Source organism: Trachypithecus francoisi, unplaced genomic scaffold (genome assembly GCF_009764315.1).
Source record: "Trachypithecus francoisi isolate TF-2019V2 unplaced genomic scaffold, Tfra_2.0 Lachesis_group1, whole genome shotgun sequence".
In the NCBI taxonomy this organism is placed as follows: domain Eukaryota; kingdom Metazoa; phylum Chordata; class Mammalia; order Primates; family Cercopithecidae; genus Trachypithecus; species Trachypithecus francoisi.
In genome coordinates, this window is record NW_022681454.1 from 140,250,323 (window position 1) to 140,266,333 (window position 16,011).

The 16,011-nt window shown below is 39.2% G+C and overlaps 1 protein-coding gene and 1 long non-coding RNA gene across 5 annotated transcripts in view; both read left to right on the top strand.

Moving 5' to 3' along the window:
* GAB1 (GRB2 associated binding protein 1) overlaps positions 1-16,011 on the top strand; it is a 132,649-nt gene that overhangs the window by 44,968 nt on the left and 71,670 nt on the right. The window lies entirely within an intron of this gene.
* LOC117085967 lies at positions 1,411-15,264 on the top strand. Its single transcript, XR_004438154.1, has 3 exons — positions 1,411-1,493; positions 10,921-11,117; positions 14,359-15,264. It is a non-coding gene; the product is annotated as an uncharacterized LOC117085967 (long non-coding RNA).

Consider the following 16,011-nt stretch of genomic DNA (forward strand, 5'->3'; position numbering starts at 1 on the left):
TTAGAGGATTGTTTATTATAAAAGAACTTTGGACCCTACAAAGGAATTTAACCACAGTTTTCTTTTCTTTGTTAATAGAGTCTCACTGTGTTGCCCAGGCTGGTCAACTCCTGGCCTCAAGTGATCCTCTTTCCTTGCCCTCCCAAAGTGTTGGGATTACAGGCTTGAGCCACCACTCCCAGCCGACAGAATTCTTTTCAGTAGTGAATTCCTCTAGTGCATTGAAAATGTAATATGATTTGCAGATGTTTAGTTTATATACACCAGAAAGAAATAGTTACGTGTATTTACAGTTGATGGTTCTCTGCAGCAGTGCTGGGTGTATGCCAGATATGCTTTTCGTTAACTAATTGTGGGGATTTTCTGTAGGTTGAAAGATTTTTTGCTGTTGTGTTGGAATTTTACTGACCTATCTTTCCTCCCTCTCCACGTTCTTCCCAGTAGTTCAAATAGCATTCACATGTAAAATGACTGGTTAAAATATGGGAGATCATCTCTGGCTGTGGGAGAAGTCACCCATTTAGGGGATCAGCCTGTAACTGAGGAGGTAGGACACTTTCTGTAGTGGGAGGAACCTAAGCCACGTACGAACAGATTTAGTTCAAATGCCAGCGCTACCTCTCCCTTGCATTAAGCAAGTTACTGAAACCTTCAGAATCTAGTTTTCATCTGTCATATAGGAATAATGATGATAATGCTTTTATCACTAGGGAATTTGTCTTTTCTGAAAGGGCTAGCACATAGTAGGTACTCAGTGCAAGTTAGCTTTTGCCCTTCCCTTCAAATCCAGGGAACATGTGACAGCAACAAGACTGTAGCCCTGGGAGCTGCTGTGTCTGCAGCGTCTTTAAGGTGTTAGGCAGACGGGATGTAAGCACTAGAAAGATTCAGCACGGTATCACTGGGTATAGTGGTTCAGCCCTTGGCCTCTGTAGCCCAAGAGCCTGTGTTCGGGTCTACTAACTGTGCTCTTGAAATGTCTGCTACTTTTAGGTTAGTTTCCTTATCTGTAAACTGAGACTAATGGCATTTACCTAATTGGGTTGTTGGAGATCAAGTACCTTAATTGATATAAAGTCCCTGGGAGGTGGTGTTTTGCTCCAGTCTGTTATAGGGGGAGCATTTTGTTCTTAGAGTTCGGTGAAGACCGTTTTTTAAAACCGAGTGGAATAGCTATAGGCATTATAAAGACAACCGATATGTCCACTTGAGGAAGCTCTTGTTTCTGAATAGTACTTGGCCAGTTTCTTTAACAGGAGATGGCTTTGCTTTTAGAAATCTGCCCTGGAGTCTTCCATCTCTTCCACCCTCCCTGCACGTCAGCTCTGTATGGCTTTTGTTATTGATGTGGAGCAGTTGAAGTCACTGAGTTGGGTGCAGGCCAGGCCAGCATTACTGAGGTCGTATATTACTTTCCTAGACTCTAGTCATGAACGGGATGTTGGAAGTCAAAGGTACAGAGAAGCTGCCTTTTTAGGCCGCTCACATGAAAGGTGTGTTTGCTTTCTTCATCATTTTTATTCTAATAGATCAGAATCTTATTCAGTATCTTGGTAGCATTTTTTCTTTTACTCTACAACCTTTATGCTGCCGGGCTGTCATTTGCTTATTCTTTGGTTAGACAGACTAATGCTGTTTTGTTATGCACTTTCTTCATTGTTATTTCATTGTTGAAACATCTCTTCTTCAGTTAACTAAATATTTATTTAAGGCAGGGAGAATTCCTCAGTGAAGCTGTATATTTCTTTAGGTATTACAGATATATTCTAAAACATTTAGGAATTACTCAGTTTACATATTTTTTTCCTGTGGAAATGAAATAATACTGTGGAGAAAGTATTCATTGAAATAGCAAGTGAAAATGTGTTTCCCCCAGGAATAGTGTAAAAAGAACATGCTTTTATTTTCTGCTTTGCTTTTGTATTTGGGACTTGGGGAAACTATGCTTTTGTTATTTTGGAAAAGGAATGGAATTTTATCAGACATTTTCCTGAAACTCCCTACCTTCTCTTTTTCCTGAAATACTACCTTCAAAGTCCTGTTTTGCTCTGTTAGGAGGTTCCATCATTCAAAAAATGAAAGAGCTTGGTTAGTTTAGGTTATTTTGTTGATCTGTTGTCTTTAAAGAAAGAAGAGACTGTCAGAGGAAGATAGTCTGAGAAATAACAGTTGGAGGATCATATGACCAATAGTGTGAAACTTGGGACACTGATTTTTTAGCTTGAGCAGTTAAGTTTTTTTTTCTTTTTCAATGTCTGCAAGTAAATATGTGGCCTCAGACCCTGTTATGGTTTATGATGGGTGAGAGTGCAGAGAAAGTAACATTCTCCAGGTTTAAACTTTATTCTGACTCTGTTCCCTAATCGTGAGGATTTTTATGGTTTTTGTAACTGCTATTGTGAAATAGAAACTGATTGCTAGTTGACTTTGGCTATTGCTAAATTGTGACATGCGTGCACTTCTTTTTAATTTAACAGTTGTTTTCTGCTGCTTTCTCAGTTTGAAAGTACTAATTATGAATAAGAATTCCTAGAAATATTCTTCTTCCCTAATGATATGTCACAGATGTTTGAGTGCTACACACACTGTCCTCTCCATTTTTAAGTCAATTTAGGGGAGATAAAATGTAGATAATAGCTGTGTGTTTTAATGAGTTTGGGCCCGCTCCCCAGAGGCTCTGTATTTCAATATGTTATGAGACCCTTCTGATCTTTCTGAAATGGCCACCATCAGATCACTGAGACTTAATGTGCAGTTTAAAATGTGTGTTTCTGAGATTTATATATATGATTTGGACACAGAATAACTTGCACTGTTTCCAAAACCACATTCTTCGTCCTGTTATAGAACCCAATGAAAGGAGGAAGCTGTGCCTTAAATGTCATGTTCTTTATACTTAGGTCCTTAAAAAATGTATACTTTTATCATTTGTTATAGAAGATTTTGAAAATTCTGAGAAGTGTAAGAAAAGAAAAATTACTTGTAACTCTACTGCTCAGAGAAAAACTGCTGTTAAAATGTTGAGGTATTTACTTCCAGACTCATTTTTCTATACATATTTATATAGCTATATATAGTTATTCATTTGTAAGAATGACTATAAACTGTTTTAAAACCTGCTTTTTTAACATAACAATATATGTGAGCACATTTTCCACATCCCAAAATATTTTTGAAAAATATTTCTTTTAAATGTCTGCATAGTTTTGTACCCATTATAATTTGGCTCTGGAAAAAGTTCAAGGTATGCTAAATAGCCGTGGCACAATAGCTCACACCTGTAATTCTGATACTTTTGGGGGCCAAGGTAGGAGGATCACTTGAGGCCAGAAGTTCGAGACCAGCTTGGTCAACCTTGTATGACCTGTTTTACAAAAAAGTGAAAAAACTACCCAGGCATGGTAACACTGTCATAGTCCTAGCTACTTCGGAGGCTGAGGTAGAAGTTGAGCCCAGGAGTTTGAGGGTGCAGTGAGTTATGATCGTACCACTGCACTCCAACCTGGGTGACAGAGCAAGACCTTGTCTCCAACAACAACAACAACAACAACAAAACATATATATATATATATATAAATATATGTGAAATTCAAAAGTCCACTTTGGTGATAAGGTCTTCCTTCTAAATTATAGAAATAATTGGCTTAAAAGGGAAATTGAGAACATGCTAACTTTGTGCTTTATTCAAGATAGGCTTGTTTATTCTTTACTGCATTTCTATAACAAAACATTTTCTTCAACTGTGTAATCCTTGGCATAGCAATAACTAGTTATAATAATTAGTTTTTAATTAGTTGTTCGTGAAGTTTTCAAAACATCAACTTTTATCCCACTAAAAATAAGTGAAATAATTTTGAAACATTTCTTTCCTTTAAATTTGAAGTAAGATTCAAGTTTTTTGCAACTAAATTTTGGGTTCGTCTGCCATGGTAAGTTGGTGCTATTGGCTGTGCTGTAATTTCGGGGTGAACTTGACTTTCCTTGATAGGACAGGAAAGGCAGTGGCTGTCAGGGAAATGGAACCAGATGGTCCTCATGATGGATGCCAAGCTCCCCACAGAGACAAATGCTACACCCGACAGACTAGGGCAGCAGCACATGTTAGGGTGATTGCTCACCCTTTCCTGGAGAGGGGAGAACTCTTCCCTTCTGCTGGTGTATTTTGCAGCTAGTTTTTGCAGGCTCTGTTCAGTGTGGTGTAGCAAGTATCCAGGCAGTTAACTTCTAATGGGCAGTGATGGAGGAGGTGATGGCAGTAGCTGGGACTGAGTTGGCAGCTAGTGGGGCTGTCTGATGAAATCCACATTTTGGCATCCTTGAAGTCTTTCAAAGGAATCTGGCTAAGTCACTTAACCTTGTGTCATTTTGGTTTACTTGGCTTTTAAGGGGGAGTAGTAATTAAACCAATGGGAGCCATTAGTCAGTGGCTCTTAGTGGCAGTTTGCAGTTTAAAAATGGAAACCTGCAGTCACAGAGCCATTGACTCGTAATAACACCAGTGGCTTGTCCTTGACCCAAGGGGTTTGATTTGAGGAAATGAACATGTTTGAGAGTCCTGTGTCCTGAGTTTATATATCAGCATAGCTACTTAGGAGTAGTATAGTATCACTTTGGACATACTTCCTAATCTCTCTGAATCTCCTCTGTAAAAATAATCACAATTCTTTAAACATAAGTGAGAGCTTGTATTTTATATAAGTATGTGGCACAGTTATTAGTTCCTCACTAGATATTAATTAGTTCCTATGAAAATGATAGATCGGTACCAAGTCATCTGACCTTGCTGTGTAGGCTTATGATTGATCACTGGGGTTCTGCAGCCCTGGAACAGTGTTTTCTTTTCTGAATTAATTACAGCCTCATGTACTGACCTTAACTCCAATATGCAAATCATTGTGAAAAGATGCCCAAAATACAGTGACTTAAACAAGTTAAGAGGTTGTTGGTGCTTTCCTCCTCTCAGAAGAGCTCAAGGGATCCATACTGATTCAGGACTAGCATGGTACCTCAATAGAAAAATTCCTTCCTCTTGTTTCTCCGCCGTCTTGAAAGAGTTGCCCTCATCTTCACAGTCAAAGATGCCTCATCATGTTCTTATTTCAGCCCGAGGGAAAGGAGATGATCTACAAGTTGTACAGATCATTTTCATTTACATCCTATTGGCCAGAACATGACCACAGCGAGCTCCAAGGGAGGCTGGGAAATACAATTATTAGCTAGAAGACACCCTGCTAGAGCTTCTGTTACTATAGAACAAGATCAGCAAACAGTGGTCTGAGTGCCAAGTCAGCCAGCCACAAATTATTTACAAATTAACTATAGTTTGTAAGTAAAAATGTATTGGCCGGTTATGGTAGCTCATGCCTGTAATCCCGGCACTTTGGGAGGTCAAGGCAGGAGAATAGCTTGAGCCCGGGAGTTCAAGACAAGCCAGAGCAACATGGTGAAACCCTGTTTATACAAAAAATTAAAAAAAAAAATGCTGTGTGCACCTGTCATCCTGGCTACTTGGGAGACTGAGGTGGGAGGATCAATTTAGCCCAGGAGGTCAAGGCTGCAGTGAGCCATGATCGCACCACTGCACTCCAGCCTGGGTAACAGAGTGATAAATAAATAAAAATAAAAGTGTATTGGAACACAGGTGTGCCCATTTGTGTATAAATTACCTGCTTTCACATGACAATGGAAGAGTTGAGTATCCAAAATGCATGGGACCAGAAGTATTTCTGATTTCAGATTTTTTTGGACTTTTGGAATATTTGTGAATACATAATGTGATATCTTGGGGATGAGAGTGAAGTCTAATATGAAATTTATGTTTTAAGTACACCATATGCATAGCCTGAAGGCAATTTTGTATAAATATTTTTTATTTTTGAGACAGAGTCTTATTCTGTCACCTAGGCTGGAGTGACAGTGGTGTGATCATGGTTTACTGCAGCTTTGACCTCTTGAGCTCAAGCGATTCTCCCACTTCAGCCTCCCAGTAGCTAGGACTAAAGGCATGCACCACCATGCCCAGCTAATTTTTTGATTTTTTATAGGAATGAGGTCTTGCTATGTTGCCCAGGCTAGTTTCAAACTTCTGGGCTCAAGCAATCCATCCACCTCAACTTCCCAAAATGCTGGGTTTACAGGCATTAGTCACTGCTCCTGGCCCAATTTTATACAATATTTTAAATTACAAAATTTTGTACATGAAACAAATTTTGATTGTGTTTTGACAGCAACCTGTCACATGTGGTCAGGTATATGAATTCTCACTTGTAGTGTTGTGTCAGTGCCCAAAAAGTGTCAGATTTTAGAAGACTTTGGGTTTTCAGATTAGTAATACACAACATGTAGTTGCTACAGAGATCATATGGCCTGCAAAACCTAAAGTATTTATTATATTGCCCTTTACAGAATATTTTTCTGTTGACCTCTACTATAGACAACGGGGAAATGAATATGCGAGGAGCAACTGGTAGTCTCTGCCACAGTAAAGGGAATAGTAAGAAGAGTGAATCACTACCTTGGAAATGTAGTTAGAACTTTGTACTTAGGCATACTAGTGGTCCATGGGGCAGTGAGTTGGTATGCAGGTGATTTTGTTGTTGTTGTTGTTGTTTGTTTAAGACAGAGTTTCACTCTTTTTGCCCAGACTGGAGTGCAATGATGCTATCTTGGCTCACAATAACCTCTGCCTCCTGGGTTCAAGCAGTTCTCCTGCTTCAGCCTCCCGAGTTGCTGGGATTACAGGCATGCACCACCATGCCTGGCTAATTTTGTATTTTTAGTAGAAACGGGGTTTCTCCATGTTGGTCAGGCTGGTCTCGAACTCCCAGCCTCAGGTGATCCACCTGCCTTGGCCTCCCAAAGCACTGGGATAATAGGCATGAGCCACCATGCCTGGCAAGTGATTGTTGAAGAAGTAAGGTTCAGGGACAGATTTGAGGAGCTAGGCATGAAGTAGCCTGGTGGAGGTGAAGGGAAGAAGGCACAGAAGGCTGCTTACTGACGTGAGCTTCCATCTTTAAAGTGGAGCATCCTAACTCCTGGACTTTTCCCTCTTCCTGCAGCTCACTGCTGTGTCTTGCATTCGATTCTTGCTTATCAGCAGTGCCACTCTGGTAGGTCAGACTGTTTCCTCCCATTGACTTCTTACTGGTCTCCCTGCCTGGACATTCATCCTTCTCCACAGTCATCTCCTCTAAGTGTGGCTCTTACATTAGTCCCATCTAAAGAACTTCCAAGGAGTCCCCATTACCTACTCAATAAAGCCAAGCCCCTAAGGTCCTCCCACTCCTTGATCCTGATCTTGATCCTATCCTGCCTTCCTTCACAAACTTACACACGCTATAGATTCCAGCCCAACAGAAACACCTTGTGCCTGCGCTGTACTTTGCCATCACCACGTATTTGCTGTTGTCTCCTTGCTTCTGTCCAAAGGCTTTGGGGATTTGGGACTATGGCTTAGCACGTGGTGGAACGTTCATTGCTGGGCACAGGGGGTTTCTGACTTCATTTTGGCACCTCTCAGCATCTGTATTTCCCTCTCCTGCCCCTACCCCCTACCCTTACAACCTAAGGATAAGTGCTCCCTTTTTGAATGCCCCCTTTTAAAATTATACCAAGCACTATATATAACTCCCGAGGTGCTTACTGCTCTCTGTGTGGGATTATAGTTATTCCATATATGTTTCTAATCTTGCAGAGACAGAATCTGAGGCCAGGTCCAGATCTGACTGATCAGTTTCATCTAATAGGTACCTAGTGGCTATTTTGTTGATCAGTGTTGCAATGATGCTGTCTACCAACAGTGCTACCTACAATTTAGTGTGTTTCACTAAAAATGTAACTTAACACCTGGAGGAATTTAAGTGCAAATGCAAATAGATTTTTTTGTGTGTGTGTGAGACAGAGTCTCGCTCTGTCGCCCAGGCCAGAGAGCAGTGGAGCACTCTCTCCTCACTGTAACCTCCACCTCCCGGGTTCAAGCAATTTTCCTGCCTCAGCTTCCCAAGTAGCTGGGATTACAGACGTGCCTCACCATGCCCAGCCAATTTTTATATTTTTAATAGAGATGGGGCTTCACCATGTTGGCCAGGCTGGTCTTGAACTCCCGATCTCAGGTGATCCACCCACCTCCGCCTCCCAAAGTTCTAGGATTACGGACATGAGCCACTGCGCCCGGCCTAAAGTTCTAATAACTCTGTTGAAAATAAGTACCACTTAAGATCTTAAAAACACCAATTTTTAGGTAGTTGTTAGCAAAAAAAAAGTATATGTATATATATTTAACTGTTTTCTTCAGACCTGAAGCAGTATTTAAATACATTCATATTTAGAAGTTTTAAACAGTTCCTTGAAAAGCCAAGGCTGAGCCAGAAATCAGACAGAGCTTTTGCGAGGCATAAGGAGGAGCATGTGGGCAGAACCCCCTGTGAGTGCAAGAGCTGGGCCACCTGCAGAAAAACTGCCCAGTCCACTCTGCAGAGAAGGATTGGAGCATTTTCTACACCAGCCTGCCAGGGACACACCTGACTGCACAAAGATCCATCTAAAATCACTCACATTCTACTCACAGAAGGTGGTATTTTCACAGCTTCATCTTTCCTCAGTTGGTAATCAAATGTAAGAAGAGCTTTTATTTTTATAGGAATGATTTAGCTTATGGAGTACCAATCTAATCCTTTTCCTTCCTCTGTCTTTTTACCCAAGCATAGAATGAGGAGACCAGTATATATGATCTAATACTTGCTTACGCTGGAAAAGCATTTATGTCATTCACTCATCTCCTTTTCATTAAAACCTAGTGAGATTGGCGGCAATGTTGGGAAGCAGATGGATGAGCATAAATTTCAAATGTGTATTTACAAAAATTGAAAGGATTGTTAGGAAAGATATTAAGCAGGCAATGTGGTCGGGGGTTGAACCTGTGAGTTCAACAGCAGGCGCTTGTAGCATAAAATATAGTAGTGCTTCCAGCCCCCTCTGACCTAGGGATGTCTAAGAGATGAGGAGGGAAAGTGCAGGGGTCTCTTTTCTTGTGGTTTATGCATTTTGAAGTTATTAAAGCATAAGACAATTTATTCTGGGATTTTTACTCAAGCTTAAGATAAAAACTATGACCTTTGTGTGAACATTACTGCTTCACCTCCCTCTCCTGACTCTACTTTTATTTACTATTCCATATCCAGTGTCTAGCAGCGTACTCATCAAACAGTAAGTGCTCAGTACATATTTGTTGAATGAATAAATAAGTGGATTCTGGCACTTAATTATAAGAGTTTTTTGGAAGATGAAAAGATTCTTAAGCAAAATAGTTTTTTAAAGATGTAAAGATAAAAAAGAAGCTTGTCTTCCAGTCCCCTTCCTCCCTTGACTCTGCCAGCCCCCTTCAATACTTGCCTTACTGGCACCTCTCCTGGATTTAGCTTTAAAAGTTCGGGAGGAGTGAAGGTGTGTGTCCTCATATTACTAAAAGAAAAACCCCAGTGTTGTGTAACAGTGTTTCACGGGCTCTTTCATAATAAACATAATATTAGACACAGCCAAAGTAAGTTCATTTGGAATTAATAATCCGATATTTCACAGTGCTGGTTTGAGGTACAGATCTAGGCCTTGTGTGCAACAGAATAGAATTTTAGAAGTAGAGTAAAACGTTTCATCCACTAAGCTGTTTCTCATTGGCCTGCAGTCTGATTTCTTTCAAAGTTTTGGAGTTTAACACGAACTTAGGTGTTCAGCTAATAATAAGATTAAGGGTGTTTGTGGGCAAACCAAATATAATTTATATCTCTTAATTTTGAGCTCATAATATTTCTGCTCTGGGTGTATAAGAGATATCACAGAAGAAAAATCTCAATTAGAGTGAGATAATTTGTGAAGTAATAAATAGGTTTTTTTTTTTTTTTTTTTTAAGGAAGCACACTAGTGTAGTGGTTAGGTTTTTGACTTTGCATCATAGAGACCTGCAGTTGATTATTTTACCAACCTCACTACTCTTTTCTCTCAACCCTCCAAATCTTTATTTCTTCACCTGGAAACTGGGAATAGTAACAGTACTTTCCTCTAAGACTCATTGATTAGATAATTCATGTAAAACACCCAGAACAGTGCTACATAATAGTGTTTATGCCAGTTATGATTAAGCCTATGCTGCTGGGCCAAAGAGCCCCCAAAATACAGTGAATTAAGGAGCATTCAACTTTTTTAATATTGCTCATATAAAAGGGTAAGTATTCCAGGCTTGCAAAGAATCATGTTCTTTGCAGAAATTCAGGGACCCAGATTTCTTCCATCTTGTTGCTCCCTGCTTCCTACATCTCAGGGTTCATCTACATAGTCAAAGATAGATGGTCGGTAGGTCTGTGTCCCAGCTTGAGGGGACAAGAAGAAGTGTGGAGGCAGCATTCCCATTGTCTTTATGCTCAGACCTAGAAAAGCCATGCATCCTTGCCATGTACTTTGCGTTGGGGAGAATTAAGTCACATGGCCGCCCACATCTGGCTGCCAGAGAGACTGAGTAGTGTAATTTCTACCTGGATGACCATGTGCTCAGTTACAGTTGATTCATTGTGGAAGAACAGAAGAACAGATTTGGGTGAGCAGGTAATGGTCTGCCCCATGGTGCTTAATAAATGCAACCATTATTTATTTATTTATTCAAAATAACATTTCAAGTAATGGTCTAAATGTCTTTGTTCTAGGGGAAGAGGAATCGAAGAGCTTCTGTAACACAGTCTGTGCTACATACCACATATCTCTCATAAGTGTTATTATTTTTTGGAAGGGAGCCCTTTAAGTATTGAACTACAAATCAAGGTAAACCTTGAGGAAGAAAAGAAAGAGTGGATAATAAGCAGTAGAAGGGATGGGAAAGGAGTGTTAAAAGGAGTGAATGCTAATTAGCTGTATGCTCTTCCTTCCTCTCAGCCAGCCATCTGGGCAACAAGAAAGGCTTGCTAAAGTTAAATAAATTTAACCCCTTATCTGACCTGGCAAGGACAAAGTACACTGGCTTCTGAAGAAACTTTTTCTTGGGAGCAAGGTAGTTATTTCAAAGTGCAGAAAAAGGCAAAGGGGCACAGAGAAGCACAGAGAAGGTGCTGCGGGTGGGGGCAGTTGCACAGGTAAAACATTCATTTTGGCTTTTCTTTTTAAAAGATAAACTTTGTCTCATGTAAAGAGGAAAACTACATAGATATTCATGGAGATTATCTGATTTGTCACTGTTGCCAAAGAAAAAAACAAAGGTAAAATACATGAATTTCTGCATTCAGAAGAAAGTACTTCAGGTAAAAATTAACTATTAAGCAACTTTTCTCAACAGAAGAAATGCCCAAATTCTTAAGGACAGCCAAGTTGTGAGTCAGAGAGCTAGTGTTAAAACAGATATTTTTAAATACATGTATGAATTACCTCCTTACATTACTTTATTCTTGTGTTTTTAGCAACTGCCAAAAACAATTATAAGAAATGAAATAATGTCCTGAGCTGCCACATGATATTTTTTAAAATCTGCAATTTTATTCTTGACAAGTAACATACACTACATGCTTTTGTGTGCAAGTAATGCTCAGATGTTTGATAACGGAGTGATCTTAAAGAGGAGGCATCTGTTTTTGTTTTTATAAGTAGTTCATTGCCTAACTACCGAAAATAGCTGCAGTTATTTTAAACAGATGGTCCCAAGTTTAATAGGGAAGAAAGTAGAAGTGAGTCTATTTCCCCAGTTTTTATTTTTACCCCACAAAAATGGTAAAAATAATTAACAGTATATAATTTGAACCAAATTCTGTCAAAATGCTTTTTTCTAAGGTACTCTTTCTGAGAGAGGGGATTTGTAAATTGAAGTATTTGATGTGGTAGAGTTGAAGGCCAATCTAACGCTTAAATTTCTACTTTCTGATAGCGTTCATCAAAATGATTGCTGCATTGTTGAAACAGAGCTTTTGATTTTTAAAAGACAATTAGATTGTGGTAAGATATGTGAAACCCACCAAAACTTACTTCAGAAGTTTGGAAATCTTAAGACGGTGGTAAGTGGTGGTGGTGACATGTTAAGAATAGGATCTTGCCAGATGATCAGAAAGAATATGGGTTGATGACATTAATATTTTTATGATTTCTGAATTCCTCAGGAGTCCTAAGTTAATAGTTGATAACCTACTCTCTAGTTTCTGACACTGAAGATAATGAATATTTTGACAATGCAACAACGAATTTGTATTTATGAGGGACTCTGAAGAAGAATGCATTTGTGTGGTATACAGATGCTGTTACTATACCTCAGTTTGAGCAGATTATGGTAGTAGCTGGGCCCAACTCCTATTGTATATCGCTCTCCATCTGTAAAGAAGATGAATAGGTGAAGTTTTTTACTTCTGAAATGCTAGGTTGTTAAAGCTTACTGAGATTTTTACTTTCCATTAGTGATAGCTGTACCTTTTTCATATCTATGGGCTATATTTCCATGTGTATGTCCACAAAGTACTTGCAGTTCTTTGATTTTGAATTTTGCATTTTCTTTACTATTTCAGTGACTACGCACAACTGGTAGTTCTTGGGCATTTGTGGACTGTGGGCTGTAAGCCTGCTTACATGGAATCTTTCAGTTTTGCTTCTGTCCGAATTTGTCTACATGAAAAATACCAGACTGGCTCATATGAAATGATAAAATCGTAGTCCACGGGTAGCAAACTATGGCCTGTGGGCCTGATACTGTTTAAGAAGGTTCTTCACATTTACAAAGGGTTTTTTTTTAAAAAAAAAAAAAAAAAAGAAGAAGAAGAAGAAGAGTACGAGACAGAAAGCACGTGTAGCCTACGAAGACTAAAATACGTATGCCCTGGCCCTTCACAAAAAGATTTGCTGTCCCCTGTCATAGATAAATAGTACAGTGTTAAGTGGTTAAGGGCACTGGCTCTGGGTGAGGCCAGACTACTAGGTTCAGATCCTGGCTTTACTGTTTCCAGTATGACCTTGGTTAAGTTACTTAATGTCTTTGTGACTCATTTTCTCATCTATAAATGAGAATAAATTACAGCCTACCTCATAGGTCTGTGATGAGGATTAAGTTAATGTATAAAGTGCATAGAACAATGTCTGGTGCTTAATGAGTATTCAGTAAATGTTAATAATTGTTATTGCATTGGAAAAAATCTTGAAAGATCATCGAAACTAATGTTTGCTTTCCAGTGGCGAATGTCCAAATTATTAAAGACCATTTTTCTGATTTCTGCATCAAGAGTGGAGGGTCATTTTCTTTTTAATGCTGCCTGCTTTACCAAAAAAAGAAAAGACAGGCCCATAGTCAAATGTAAAAAATGCTTGAAAACATAAAAAAGTTTAACCACAGCTGCTTTTTAAGTTAAGAAAAGGACAGTCAAAGCTCTTTAAATTAAATGACACTTAAAAAAAGGCAAGCACAAAAATCCTTTTATATACTTAGGACAAGCAGAAGAAGAAATAAAGTGGAAATAAAAGATGTGGAAGATAATGTTAGAAGGAAGGGGAAACAGGAATAAGAAAGGTAGTCAGCAGCTGGGCGCTGTGTCTCACGCCTGTAATCCCAGCACTTTGGGAGGCCAAGGCAGGCGAATCAGGAGGTCAGGAGATCGAGACCATCCTGGCTAACACGGTGAAACCCTGTCTCTACTAAAAATACAAAAAAATTAGCTGGGCGTGATTGTACACGCCTGTAGTCCCAGCTACTCAGGAGGCTGAGGCAGGAGAAACACTCCTCCCAGGAGGTGGAGATTGCAGTGAGCCGAGATCATGCTACTACACTCCATCCAGCCTGGGCGACAGAGTGAGACTCTGTCTCAAAACAAAAAAACAAAGGTAGTCAGCAGAAGAGGAGAAAGATTCAGATCAAAAGGGAAGCTGGAGGTTTTTCAAGGAAGTCCAGTGTTGACATCCCTCCTTCCCTTGAGAACCCACCTCAGTTAATCTGTGTGTCCAATTTAAATACTTCCATTTGAAGAAAAGCCTGAATTGTTTATTTTCTATTGCAGAAATAAATTTTTATCATCAAGTAGTATTAACTGAATATACATTATATGTAACTTGTGTTCCCTCAGAAAACTGATCATGTATATACAAAAGCATCATATTTTGTATCTTTGTTTTTAGGTCAAGCAATTCTGTCCCCCTTAGCCACTTAGTTTAATCATCATCATTGTCAGCATCAAACATTTGTTGGGTTCCTAAATACGTTTCTTCATGTTTAATGCTTCTTTATTCTACTTGTTCTTTCAAGTAGGGAAAGGACAAAGTTAATTATATCCAAAATGTAGACAATGATTAAAAAACAGGAAAATTTTTAATGAAGTGCAATTCATTCTCTCTTTTTCCTTCTTTTGTACTCAGGTTTTTTATTCTGTTGATGGATATTGGACTGGAGTGATGAGTGTTCTAGGATGGGTATTTCGTGATGTCAGGGGACTCAAGTAATGGCTTTGCATGAAGATTACACAGTAAAGCTGCACATTGATCACCTCATCTTATTAGCTGATGGAGATGTTTGAGAGGACAGGATTGCTGGGCTTTCAAGCCTATACAGCTCCCAGGATTTGATCCTAAGAGCTTGATCATTATCATTGCCCATAGGGACCATGTTAAGAACAGTCGTGGCTTAGTCTACTTAAACACATCTTATGAGAGTGTTAGAACAATTCCCCATGTCTTTTGAATTGTTTAGATAAGGTTAGGACTTTCAGATCAACTTGAGTTTTAATTTTTAGCCTTTATAGAATTCTAAAATTAATCCTGTTTGTTTTTGTCTTCCTCCACTAAAATTTAAGTTTGCCGAGGTAGGCAGAATTTTGTTTCTTGAACCACTATCCCTCCAGCAGCTAGAACAGTGGAACATGTAGGTGTTCAATAAATATTTTTGAATAAGTGAATGAATGAACAGGTTAAATATAACCATTATTTTTTAATGAACTATCCTTTCCAGAGACATACAAGTTGCCAGTTGATGGCATTTTCGATTTCTTTTTGTAAAAAGAATATTTTAAAATTTGAATGAATTCTATTTAACAAATACACAGATGAGTACATAAAAGGGACTTTGAACATGAAATCCATGTTTTCGTGGATTCGTATTTTTGCAGCTTAAATGGTGAATGATAAGATTGTTAGATGCAAATAACACTGGAAGTTAAAGACCTTTAATTGTAACTCTCCCTAAAATGTTTGTGAGAGCTTATAAAATGTTGTTCCCTTTATTCTATTATAAAAGGGCATTATAATAAATATGAAGTTTTGAAACCACGTTCTTTTAAATGAGGTGAATTATAGAACTCTGTTATTACCCATTATACTGTGCTCCCTCTTTTAAAGCATGCCCTCCACATACCCTTTCTAAAGACTTGCGGGTAACAAAATGAGGAGTAAATCAAGAAAGGAGAAGGCACAGCTTGCCGAGATTGATGGACTGCCTCCCACCCCCGGGAGAGCAGCATAGGAAATTGCAGGATGAAATCCGTGTGCCAGTCTTGGCAGCACCCATTCCTGTTGAAGGAGAAGGGCATGTGGATGAGGGGGGAGGATTCCAGCAGAGGGGACCCAGGAAAGGAGAGGATGGTGACAACAGGAAGTGTAATGGGAAGCTTGGGGAAGTTGAAGATCTGATAAAGGTAGTTGGTGAGGTGAAGAAAGGAGACTCCACTAAAACTTGACCCTAGGAGCATTCTCTGCCAAATGGCATGGGGTAGTGATACTGACCCTGGACAAGGAGAGAAGCAAATGTACTCCTAGTCCTACTTGGGACCTTAAGGAAAGACTCATCCATGGTCATGATACTGTAAATGCTGTTTATTGGTTTTAAGCTCTTTAACTCACCCCTTGGAGTGAAAAACAATAGAAAGTTGAGCTGGTTACAGAACAGACTGTAAATGTTATGAACCTTGAAAATGTAAACTATAGATATAGCAGATGGAAATTAGGAGTGGAAGGGCATGAGGAAAGATGGGGGGAAAGGATGAAAACTGTTCCAAGGAGCTAGAAGATGTACTCTAA